Source organism: Gadus morhua, chromosome 10 (genome assembly GCF_902167405.1).
Source record: "Gadus morhua chromosome 10, gadMor3.0, whole genome shotgun sequence".
Lineage (NCBI taxonomy): Eukaryota > Metazoa > Chordata > Actinopteri > Gadiformes > Gadidae > Gadus > Gadus morhua.
This window is the reverse complement of record NC_044057.1, coordinates 14,207,333-14,220,730: the sequence shown is the minus strand read 5'-3', so window position 1 is coordinate 14,220,730 and position 13,398 is coordinate 14,207,333. Positions and strand designations below refer to the sequence as shown.

The 13,398-nt window shown below is 47.6% G+C and overlaps 1 pseudogene; it reads left to right on the top strand.

Moving 5' to 3' along the window:
- The first annotated feature begins 2,177 nt into the window (after nucleotides 1-2,177).
- On the top strand, nucleotides 2,178-8,882 carry LOC115551934 (zinc-binding protein A33-like; annotated as a pseudogene).
- Nucleotides 8,883-13,398: the final 4,516 nt, after the last annotated feature.

The following is a 13,398-nucleotide window of genomic DNA, read 5'->3' as shown; positions in this document are numbered from 1 at the left end:
CTGACCGGAATGCAGACTATCATGGGAAACTACATGGTTTAGTTTTTCTCCTTCCTTCTTGTGTGACCGGGTCATGAGTGACCCATGAACCCATCAGCCCTAGATGGGTGCCCTGGGTGCAGGTGCGGGGTGCCAGCGGAGGTGAGCCACAGATCCACTCGTTATTTTGTTGTTTTTGCAAATGAAAGGACAGGTCAAGCATCTCAATGACATCTGACTGGAAATTAAACCAAGAGGTGTGTGTGTGTGTGTGTGTGTGTGTGTGTGTGTGTGTGTGTGTGTGTGTGTGTGTGTGTGTGCGTGTGTGTGTGTGTCTGTGTGTGTGTCTGTGTGGTGTGTGTGTGTGTGTGTGTGTGTGTGTGGTGTGTGTGTCTGCGTGTGTGTGTGTGTGTGTGTGCGTGCGTGGTGTGTGTGTGTGTGTGTGTGTTTCTCATCCTTGACTGGGAAACAACATGGGTCTCACCCTTGACCTGGGCATAAGGTTCAACAACTTTTCAAATCAAGCTCTTGGAAGTACAAATAAATACACTTAAACACACACACACACACACACACACACACACACACACACCACACACACACACACACACGCACACACCACACACACACAAACACAGGGGCCCTCATTGAATAATTCTGACCTTCCTAGTTTTGTTTTCCCTTCTGATCGAAAACATGCGCTGACTTCCTTGTTTCCCTTCTCTTGAGGAAGCAATCATGCGTATCGATACGAGTTACGCATCCAAGAAATATCTGCTCTCTTGCAACTTTTTCATTCATAAGACTGAGATCTCTGGGTAGGGGAAGTCCACATCAGTGTTGGACGTATGCTGTCATGTATATTCTGTTGAGCTGGCTAAATACACTTTGGCCAGCTTCAACCCTGATGAGACTGAGTTTATTTCTAATGAACACAACTTAAACATAAACGTTTTATGAAGAATTAAGGAGAGTCTTTTGTTTTTGACGTGTGTTGTATTTGAAAGGAAAGATAAAATGGGAGTTTTTACAATATCAGAAGGGCTATACTTCTGAATGAAACAGAAATTGTTGGTCGAAATGACCAAAGATACATTGCGAGATTCAGAATGGAATTAGGTGGATAACTCAATGAATGTTGCTATTATACTTTTTACTATTTATACTTTATAATTGATGGATCAGATATTTTCCTCATGAATGACTACAGCGGTACATCGAGCGGTCAAACCTAGACCTTGACCGCCCAGACCACTATCCCGCCTGCAATGAGGAAGGTTATGGCTCTTGATGGCCATCTAGCGAGCTCTTACACACATGACACTTGGCCCTAATTAGAGATCTCAGACTGTCCCGTTCAGGTCAACTGAACACATGACTGACGGTTAGTCAGAGTCCTCCAGTCATGACAAACGAACAGGTTGAATATTGGGCCATCAGCTTATTTACCGTCACTGTAAACAGTATGCATTGAGGAGGAAATGACAACGCTGCGGGGTTTTTTCTTCGTTCAGAAATACTGCAGCGTCTAAATTGAATGCGTATGCTATGGTTTCCCTTCTTCTTTAGTGGAAGTTGGACCTTTGGATGCTGACTCAGTTGAAATAATATACTGAATGTTGTTTTTCTTTCTTATAGGCCGACAGTGTGTGTGTGTGTGTGTGTGTGTGTGTGTGTGTGTGTGTGTGTGTGTGTGGTGTGTGTGTGTGTGTGTGTGTGTGTGTGTGTGTGTGTGTGTGTGTGAGTGTGAGTGTGCGCGCGCCAACAGCCAGATGTTGGATACTCAGAGACAGGCCTACATCCATAAACAAAGTTGACTGATTCGGTTCTTTGACTTTAATTAACCTTATATCCTTCTGTTTTTGTAAAAACAAAAAATATCATGTCAGTCAGTACTCAGACAGTTTTCGATGAACGGGATATGTGGAAAGGTTCACACGAATAAAAAACGGTGCATAATTTGAAAGCCTGCTGGGACACGTCTCGCCTTCCTCCGTCTCTTCCGTACTATTACGTGACAATCTGTCTGTCTGTCTGTCTGTCTGACTCTCTCTCTCTCTCTCTCTCTCTCTCTCTCTCTCTCTCTCTCTCTCTCTCACACACACACGCACACACACACACGCACACCACGCACACACACACACACACACACACACACACACACACACACACACACACACACACACACACACACACACAGCAAAGACCACGCCCTCCCGTCAAGTTTACTAGGAAGGAGCAGCCTCGAAACTTACGAGAGCCTGAGAGACTCCCTAGTTGCACGCCCTGCTGCGGTCCAGCATGTAGCAGTACCGCTCCGGAGAATGTCGGAGATCAACGCGCTGGAGGAGCTCCAGTCGGAGCTCACCTGCCCCGTGTGCCTCGAGCTGTTCCGCGAGCCCGTGATCCTCGAGTGCGGCCATCACTTCTGTCGCGTGTGCATCGCCCACTGCTGGGAGGCCAAGGCGGACGAGCAGCCCACCTGCCCCAAATGCAGAAAGTCCGTGACGTCCAAGCTGCGACCCAACTCCTTGCTATGCAACGTCGTGGACAGCGTCCGCCGGGCCCACCCGGGGGACACCCTGACCTCGCCAGCGAGCGTCACCGGCGGCGGGGAGGACCTCGAGGACCCGGAGGAACGGGAAGCGGGCTCCAGCATGAGCAGCGTCGCCTCCTCCAACGGCTTCTGGCCCCGTATGAGCGCGATATGTGCGAGGAGCACGAGGAGAGGTTGAAGCTGTACTGCGAGAGCGACCAGCTCCCAATCTGCCTGGTGTGCGGGATGTCCCGCGACCACAAGACGCACAATGTCATCCCCATAAACGAGGCCTTCGAGAACTACAAGGTAGTCTTTAACGACCCGGGCCTCCCATGGGTGGAATGTCTGCGCTCTCTGTGTTGGGAAGGCACTCTGGAGGGAAAGGGTCCACCCAGTGGCATAGTACATGTTGTTTCATTTTTGATTTGTGACTCGGGAGAGTGTTTAACAAACTGTCACGTGTTGTTGTTGTTTTTTCTAATCTGTATTAAATTAACTAGATCTGGTTGGACTAGTTCTCGAATTGAATGGCTCTGCAAGGAGATTACTCACAAATGGGAATGTTGTTTTTGCTTGATGTATGAAACGACGTTTGACAAGCGACAGCCTTAAGCGAACCTTTCGGGATGAACCACAAAACAAGACAGATGCACCGTGGGGCATGAAAACCGCCTATGTCTCTGGCTCCCTTTGAGACGGACAGGAATTCAACAGCCCTGTGTCAGATCCAACTTTCCGCCAACTTTTAACCTTACAGCCCCACTCCAGTATGTGCAGACATACCGTGGAGCTCCGACACTTCACGCCGTGTTTTAACATGACTTGCTCGAACAGAATCCCATTCCTGATTAGATCGTCAGGTTGTTCGGTTGCCATGGCACTGCCTCACATGACTCTCTCTCTCTAGAGTCTGGTGAAGGCATCAAATTAGATGCAGCCTGTATCCTATCCAGGTAGCTTGTTTACAAAGCACCAGGCTAGTTCTTGCCGATATGTGCTGTGTGGTCGTGAGCCTGACCTATATTTCCTTTGCCCACCCCCACAGGATAAGCTGTCCGTCACTCTGGAGAGGGTTGAGCTTCAAGTGGGGGAGGCCTCTCTGTTTCTACAACACACAAATGACAAGATCCAGCATATTAAGGTATTAAGTCTGTGTGTGTGTGCTTCCTTGTGATCCTCCCGATCCACCATATTAAGGTATTAAACCTGTGTGTGTTTGCGTCGGCTTGACTGTGTGTGGTGTGTGTGTGTGTGTGTGTGTGTGTGTGTGTGTGTGTGTGCTCGCTTGAATTTGTTTCATTGTGTGTGTGTGTGTGTGTATGCTTGTGTTTGTGTGTGTTTCACTCTGTGTCTGTGTGCTTTACTGTTTGCTGTTTGTGTGCTTGACTGCTTAACTGTGTGTGTGTGTGTGTGTGTGTGTGTGTGTGTGTGTGTGTGTGTGTGTGTGTGTGTGTGTGTGTTTGTTTGTATACATGTTGTTATGATGTGTGTGCGACTCGTTGGGAGATGATCCCCTCACATTCCTACACACCCAGCTCGTTGCCAACGTGCAAGAAAACAATCACCCAGACCTCCAGCCTTTGTGTGCTGACTGAGGCGTCCGTCTGGCTCACTTTGGGTGGAACTCGTCTTTCTGGTATGCACGGACGTGACGAGGGACATGCCCTCCTCCTCCCACTAGTCAGCCCACGATCGAGGCCCACAGTGACGGTAATGCCGGGGCTCTGAGGTCTGGTGGCGTCGGTGGAAGTCACTCGCCCACCACTTCCGCTGGGTTGAAAGGCAGATGAACCATGTGTTCCTTGGCCTTGTGTCATGCTTTTAATGAGAAACGATGTGACTCAGTCTTACCGGGTGGAACATGAGATAACTCTCAAAGCCCTTTTAAATCAAGGCCTTGATCTTGATAGTGTTTTTATTGGATTGAGTTATTTACAATCACGGGCAATGTTCGGCCCGATGTAGTTTACGCTGTTTCTAATTTCAGCTACTCTGGAAAGAGTCTACTCACTTATTTTACTGAAATGAAGTGAGACTTTTATTTAGGTTTTTCCAAACTTTTTGGAGGCCTGCTAGTTTGATGAAAACGTTGTCTGGAAGGACTCCTACAATCCACATATTCTCCGATAACACATATAACCCATGGACGTATAAGATATTACCCTATAAACCAATCAATGTCCCTAGCCAGTAGTACATAATAACATAATAGTAATTATAATTTACAAAATTGTTCTTGAATTGTTATTTATACTGCCATACACTATACACATATACACATAACATCTAACCTGATAGTGTGTATACACTCAAAATGTTGGCAGACTTTGTGATGTGTGTGTGTAGGTAGGCGTTCTGTGTTTGCATGTGTATGTGGGTAGGTGTGTGGGGGAAGGTGCAGGAGATGGGGTTAGAGATAAGGTAATTTGAAATATGTATTTTTTGTTAATAGATTGTTTTTGCATGTATGAGGACAAAAACAACCACGTGTGTGTGTGTGTGTGTGTGTGTGTGTGTGTGTGTGTGTGTGTGTGTGTGTGTGTGTGTTTGTTGTGTGTGTGTGTGTGTGTGTGTGTGTGTGTGTGTGTGTGTGCGTGCGCCAATCTAAACACACACACACATGGTGTGTGTGTTTGGTTCTCTGTAGGTTTTAGGATGAGCCTGCTTTGTGTCACATTTTTTTTACACAATCGTCATTTTTCACTTCTCTATTTCCGCAAGCGACAGGATGTGGGCAAACAGGGTTCAGAGGAAGTGTTTGAAATTGCTTGTTTGAGTCGGTCAATATATTGACAAATGCTTTAAAGTTTAAATCAACCAAAGCACGTTCGCTGAGATTAGAATCCTTTGACGCGCCGATAAAACAAGCACACCTACGGTTGAGGACGTAATCGAAATCCAATTTAACTATTTCAATGTTTAACTACGAAGTCAGTAAGCAGTTATATCTTAACACAAAAACATTTGACTTAATTCCCTTTTGCCAAAAAGCTGTGCAGATTCCTAATTTGGTGTGAAAAACATCCAACCCCTTCGTCCAACCGTGTCTAGTGTCGTACTGTAGAGTCTGATCCCCTCTGAACTGGTCTCGCAGATTACACACTAAGAACCATGTCTCAAGTCTGATGGCAGACCAGCTCTAATCTGGGTGTTATTCCCTTCATATTTGTTTCGACCGATCATGACGCGGGAGGCGAGGATCTGTTAGCCCATAATTGACAAACAAAGCCAGCACTACTAAACAGCAAACAAGTGTCTGTAAAGGTTTAAACCACCACTGTGTAGACTCGCTGCTCTAGAAATCCTCTTCTGAGCTTCATCCACTCAGTCCACAAATGAGTCGCTCCTGAGTAGAATATCTATATCGTAGTCGTAACGCAACAGAACACAGCGTAGCTCCGCCCCTTGTCGTTCTTGGAACAGAACACAGCGTAGCTCCGCCCCTTGTCGTCCTTGGTTCCGTAGTGTCTCTCCCAGAGGTTCTGCAGTGATCAGCATAACTGCTGGACTCTCCTAACACTGCCCTCCCCCCCCCCCCCCGGGCCCCCAGGAGCAGGCAGACGACCTGGAGCACCAGGTCAGTTCTGAGTTTGACCTCCTCAGGGTTCCTCCGCGAGGAGGAGCAGCGCATCAAGGAGAGCCTGCGGGAGAAGAAGGAGGGCAAGCTCGACCAATTGGAGAAGGCTCTGACGCAGGCCACGGAGCAGATCGGCCAATTGGAGACGAGGGCCGAGGAGCTCCGCCTCAAACTGCAGGAGGAGGAAAGCCCGGAGCAGCTCAAGGTAGGGAGAGAGACCCACTTAGATTTTACAAAACGAATCATAATACATATTAATATGTATGAATGATTATATTATAATAATAATAATTTAGTTAAATTAAAGCTGAAACAATGGAATAAATAAATACATTACAAATCAAAGCTACGATTACAATACAAACCCAAACAACATTTACAACACAAAACAAAATGTGATGACTTAAGTGAGGAAGAGACTGAAACAGCTGGTTGAAGTGTTGTAATGAGCCCCTCTTCTGCTTTCTTTCAGGGATTCAAAGACTTCATCCGAGGGTGAGTCAGGGAAACGCTAACCTTATCTGAACCAGCTAACGTCTCAGGTTCTTAGCGGGCCATATGTTCCCTAATCTCTCACCTAATGATGGTGATTGGACCCAGACGGCTAGGGCTCTTATCAAAGTGACTCACCTCTGGTGTGCGATCAGGATTGCTGCTAGACAAACACTGACCGGATTCAGGTGCAGCAAGGAGACGGGGGAATGTTGGTTGGAATGTCTCTAGTGGAGCGTTCTGTGTATACAAGCTGACCGAGGCTTCCATTCTTCTTCTTTGGAGCGCTGAGAAGTGACCTGGCAGTCCATAATGAGTTTGGGCTGTGACATGCGTCTGTTGCGTCACGGGAGTTTCTGTAGCTTGCATCAGGCCACGTGTCCTTGTTGAAATACAGACATTGAAACAGAGCTAGCACATCAAATCACAGAGACAGATGGAGGGATGGGGAGGATGAAAGGGTTCATATGGTATGTGACCGCAATCCAGGGCACTCCAGGGCACACTATCATTATTAATCCATAACTGGTGTGTTAATGTTTTGTTGAATTTCTTTAGAGTGATGACAACAATTCAAAGTTAAATGCCTGCCCATGGTTATTTCTAAATCTACTGAGCCGGAAGATGACATTGAAGTCATTTTTTTATAACGCGTTTTATAAGTCGCACACGCTTTATTAAATCATGCATGCGCTTTAGGAAGTCCCCTGCCCTACGCTATTTAATTGACCTGATCAGATTAAAGTCATATTCGGCTTTGTGGTTGATGTATGAATAACTCTCTCCCTCTCTCTCTCGCTCGCTCACTCAGGGCTGAGAGTCTGTTTGAGCCCCCCCTAGAGGGGAGTGTGGACCTGCACTCTGGGGACATCATGGGCCCCCTGCAGTACAGCACTGGAGGAAGATGCACTCTGTGCTTCAGCCAGGTACACACAAACACACACACACTTACGATAGTATTTTGTAATTTGGAAAATGGGGACGGACTGAAGATCGATTCAAACTCGTATAATTTTGAGTTTATGTTGAGTTTGCTAGTTGTGATATTAAACTCAAACCCTAACAACTAGCAATGCCCAGGTCTACACACTAACAAAATCACACATTTCTGATCCATCACAACCTTTCCTGAATCCTTCTGATCAAACACTGCTTGCTAACCCCCCCTCTCCCCCCCCCCCCCCCCCTCCCCCTTCAGCCATGACGGCGGTGACCCTCGACCCCGACACGGCCTACCCCCGGCTGTGCGTGTCGCCGTGCCGCAGCAGCGTCTGGGTGGGCGACATCCAGCCCAACCTGCCCGACAACCCCGAGCGCTTCACGCGCTACAACATCGTGCTGGGCTACGAGGCCTTCTCCGCCGGCCGCCACTACTGGGAGGTGGAGGTGGGCTCCAAGACCGCCTGGGGCCTGGGCGTGGCCACCGCCTCCGTCAACCGCAAGGAGGTCATCAGCCTGTGCCCGGACGACGGCTTCTGGACCATGGGGCGGCGGGGCGACCCGCCGGACGGCGGCGACGGAGTCGGGGAGTACGAGGCGTGCACGGACGCCGAGGAGTGCGCGCTGCACCCGCCGCGGGCGCCCCGAAGAGTGGGCGTGTACCTGGACTACGCCGGCGGGCAGGTGTCCTTTTACGACGCGGCGGACATGAGCCACCTGTTCTCGTTCCGGGGGGCGCGGTTCACGGAGCCCGTGTACCCGTACTTCAACCCCTGGCCCATCATGCACGGGCGCAACCGCCAGCCGCTCACCATCGTCACGCCGTCCTGCTGATTTCGATCGCCACCCGTTGCGTTTCTTCGCCATCGCTGCTATTTTGATGTTTTTGCCGAAGTTTAAAAAAAACTGGCAACCTGAATGTGCTAGAAAACGAGTTGTGCTTAAAATAGCGACACAGGAAGGAAGACTTTGCCACGGATAACTACTTCCTGGTAACCTTGATTCTAAAGATTGTTCTTGGAAATAGTATTGCTGCAGTTGTTTACTAAAAACTAACAGAGCACCAATATGAGCACATCATCATGTCTGTGTGTTGTAAGGACTTGTTTCAGACCATAAGTTTCATGAAATTGGGGATATAGTGGTTTTCAAATGTGCCAATTAAAGTTTTATATTCTAACCATTTAACACATTTTATAACTACTATGATATATTTGATACATATAATTGTACTCATTAATATATGATTGATGGTATTTGATGTCAAAGGTGAAGAAATGAAGGGCTCTACCCTCAATTGACAATGACATTAAGACTACTCTTAATGCTTGTCTAATAAAGTCTTTTAACACTGAACGTTGGATTTCATGTTCGTCAGCTCGTGTCTTTCTGGGTAGGATTTCTATAAATCTTTGTCCGGTAGTATTTTATACCACCAAAGAGATTCGATCTCAATATTACAAACACTTCCGCGAAGTCGTTGGAGGAGCTGTTATCATGGTCGAAGAGTCACTGGAGGTTGGATGTTAAAATCACTCATTCCACAAGGGGGCACCAAACATTACCTCTGTTCCCCGTAGCAGCTGACGAACGCATTCCCCAAACGACATTCAGCTGTCATGTCAAAAATGTACCTCCAGTAATATCGAATTTACCTAATTTCTGAATGTAAAGCAATTATGGACGCTAGGTGGTGTGAAATACAAAGGTAAGATGATGTATAGAACAGCTGGGGAGTTCACCTTTTGGCCTGGTGTCAGTGGACGACATTGGCATAGAACTACACAACAAACTTTTGCATTCTTTCTTTCTTTCATAAATGTATACAAACGGGATGCGATTGGCATGGCGGTGTCCTAACAACATACGAGAGCTTGCTACAACATGCTGCCTTAATTATTCCATTGTAGGATAACATGTGTAGTCGACATGAGCCCCAGGGGTGAGGGAGTGTGGGCTTACATGGCTTACATCAGCGCTGTGACTTCAACGCGTAACCCACCATGCGTGCGTTGTTCTTACGTATGTGTCTATGCGCTGCTGAATGGCTTTCCGAGTGATGGGTTTAGCCTCCTACGCAACTTACCTCAAATACCGCCAAAACGCAAAATAGCAATTACTTCTTCGCCACAGCTTTATTTTGAGCGCCTGACAACATTGTGCATCATTGACTCAGCACAGCTTACGTAGATGCTATTGAATATGGAATCTTTACATTTTCTATTATGTATAATTATCGCCCAGAAGGTTGGCCCCTTACTAATTTAGCAGATACTCTATTTTCCCAAGCGGTTTACAGCTGATTAGAAATACGCGTTGTCAGGTAGGTAAGCCGTGGACACATGGGGGATCAAACCCCGATCCCTTGAGCTTGAAGTCAAACCTCCTATCCTGGAGTCAAACCTCCTAGCCTGGAGTCAAACCCCCTAGCCAGACAGCAGACTATCCTGCCCCCAATGTGTGTGTTGTTTTTTACAATATGGGACAAATACTCATGCTTTGTAACCCAAAATGAAATCCAATATTGGGTTGCGCTGATTCCGTTTTTTTAATAAACATGGAATTTTTATAGCATGACTAACGTTGTTTACCTGCTGCTGTACACAGTTGATGCATGCCTCTTGGTTGTGTGTGGCAATTAATTGAGCATTTAATTGTGTGTGTGTGTGTGTGTGTGTGTGTGTGTGTGTGTGGGGCGTGTCTGTCTGTCTGTGTGTGCGAGTGTTGTGTGTGTGTTGTGTGTGTGTGGTGCGTGTGCGCGTGTGCGTGCGTGGGTGTGGGCGCATGCGTGTCTGCTTTGCATGTTTGCGGTACCTCAAGGGTTCAGTCCGCCTGGTGTCCATTCGCGGGGATCAGCACATGTCAATGTCAACGAGGCCGGCTCTTCTGCTGCCACGGCGACCGTGGCCGTGACATCCTCTATGTGGTCGCTCTTGTGTTCCTTTCAGACAAATAAATGATGAGGGTCATTCCGACCCTGCGAAGACATTTGGTATCCATGTCGACATAATCCCCTAGCTGGCTCAGCTGCCTATACATTAACCAAGACTTCACCTGTCATTAAAACAGCCTTTACCCTAGCGCAATCCCACTCACACACGCATCCAGACGCACACACACACACGCATGCATACACACACACAGACACACACACGTGCATGTATACGCACACACAGACACACCCCCCCCACACACACGCATGCATATGCACGCACAGACACACAAACACACACACCCACACATACGCATGCATACCCACAGACAAACACACACACACACACGCAAGAATATACACACCCATGCACACACACACATGCACACAGAATCATATGCCAACCCGTACATGCATGAACAGACACACACACACATGCACAGACACACACACACACTAACATTCGCACAGGCAGACACACAATCACACACACACATGAACACACACACGCATGCATGCACACAAACAGGCACACATGAATGGGCACATGCGTACACACCCTACTTCTTGATCTGTAATTAGATCTACATGAAAGGCAGCTGATCTGTGTGGAGGCAGCAGTAACAAAAGCCTCGAGTTCAATTACCACCCTGCTTTATTAAGTTACTCTCCCTTGATCACACTAAGAAGAATCTTAGTGAGTGTACTGAGCCAAAAGGTGTGACTGTAGGGCAGTCACTGTTTACTCTTTCATTCACAAATACTTTGGCACTGCGACCCGTGTCCCATTGTCGGTCCCTTCTCAGACACCACACAGTGGCCTATAAAGTTGAGGAGTTGTCGATTAATGGAAGTGTATCGAAGGTTGTTACCATGAGTAAGTTGTACTTTTAAACAGGAGGTTTCTAGGTATGGGCTGAGCTGTCTGTGTTACTATCAAGAAAATGCTGATTTCTTTACGCATGTTAAGTTCTGGCGAGCTGCATCTCCTCATAGAACACATTGGTTCACAGCATACCCAACCTGTTGTGCAGAACACAGTGAAATCATTCTGAATGTATGTCCACTCGTTGCACCACTGGTCCCGCCTCCTCCTTCCATTCTTCGCCAGCCAATCGCTCTCCTTCTCCAGTCTATTTCATCACTGATCCCGGATCTGATGAGTTATCTGCTCCTGAAATACTCTCTCTCTCCCTCTCTCTCTCTCTCTCTTTCTCTCTGCCTCGCTCCCTCTCTCCTTCTCCCTCTCTCCCTCCCTCCCTCCCTCTCTCTCCATCCCTCTCTCTCGTCTGCACTCTATTTTTAACCTAACCACAGCGTCTAACTTGTCCTTTTTTGTGTCGTAATGGAACTCTTGTCTAACTTTGCCTGCACCCCCCCCCCCATCAATAATCAATGAAGAGACTGATTGATCGGAGATGGAAGTGGGGGTTGGGGTAGTGGGTGAGTTAAAGAGGGGGGGGGGGGGGGGGGGGGGGGGGGGGGGAGGAAGGAGACGAGAGGAGTGAGGGTGGGGGTGGAGGAATGAGAGAGAGAGAGCGAGAGGGACAGACTGGCGACAAAGTGATTAATGGAAACCTCATTAGCAACTTCTTGCTAATGAGAGAGAGAGACAAGTTGGACTTGACACGGCGTCCTGCAACCCAGGAACTCACGCCACCGTCAGTGAGGTCCGTCTGCAGTTCAACACAGAGACATTCAATGAGGAGAACTTGAGAGAGAGAGAGAGAGGTGGAGACAGGTCGATGGAGAGGTGTTACAATAAGCCTGCACAACAAACACCTGCACGCACGGTAGACTACCGAAAGCAGCGGCATCAGTTTTGACATCAAAGCGAGGGGATAGGATGTAGGAGACAAGGGCACAGAGTAGGAAGGAAGGAAAGGAATGTACATGGTGGTGTCGGGTCACTCACTTTAATTATAGAGGCAGAGGCTTTTAGTGGAATTAGTCTAATTTGAGCGGCGATAAGACGCCATGGGACGCATGTACGATGTGTTTTCAATGAGAAAACCACATTTAAGTAGGTCTCCAAGCAAGCATGATTAACGTTGTGTTTTTATCTTGAGTGACTTGAACGTGTTGTATATGCGGACGGGGATCGTTGCTGACATGTTGCTCTGTGTGCGATCAGTCATGCAGGGTCGAATGACTTTATCCATGTGTGCACGTGTGTGATGTGTGACGGGCCAGTGCGTTATCCATAGAAAGCTTTTCCTCTTCACATCACAGCCACACCCCTCTCTCTCTCTCTCTCTCTCTCTCTCTATTGCTCTCTCTGTGCCTCTCCCTCTTGCTCTCTCTCTCTCTCTCTCTCTCTCTCTCTCTCTCTCTCTCTCTCTCCTCTCTCTCTCTCTCTCTCTCTCTCTCTCTCTCTCTCTCTCTCTCTCTCTTTCTTTATTTCTCTCTTCCCTACCTGTCCCCCTGTTCTATACTTTCAGCCTGAAAATAGACAGCTGACCCTAGCACCTGGGAAAGAATCCAATTTGTGTTGCAAACCGTGGCTGGGAATGTGACAGGAGAGAGGGATTGGGGTCAGACAGAGCCAGAGAGTCGGGAAGAGGAGAGAGTGAGTGATGGAGAGGGAGATGGACAGAGAGATGAACAGAAAGAGAGATGGAGAGAGAATGAATGGAAGACATGAGGGATTATGGTTTAAATAAAATGAGGGTGATATGCACAATTGGATAAAGATTTGGAAGGGATGGGTGGAGTGAGGAAAAGAAAGACCGATCTGGTATAAAAAGAAAAACAGAGGGATGTGGTAGAATCGTCCATGAGAGAAAATTCAGCGACAGGCAGATGAAACATTGCTTACTGTTGGGCTACTCTCAGTCTAAGTAGCCTGAGAAACAACATAGCAAATCAGGAGTTAAGCATGGAGGGGCCTTAGTAATAACTGACCAAATCAGGAGTTCAGCATGGAGAGGCCTTAGTAAT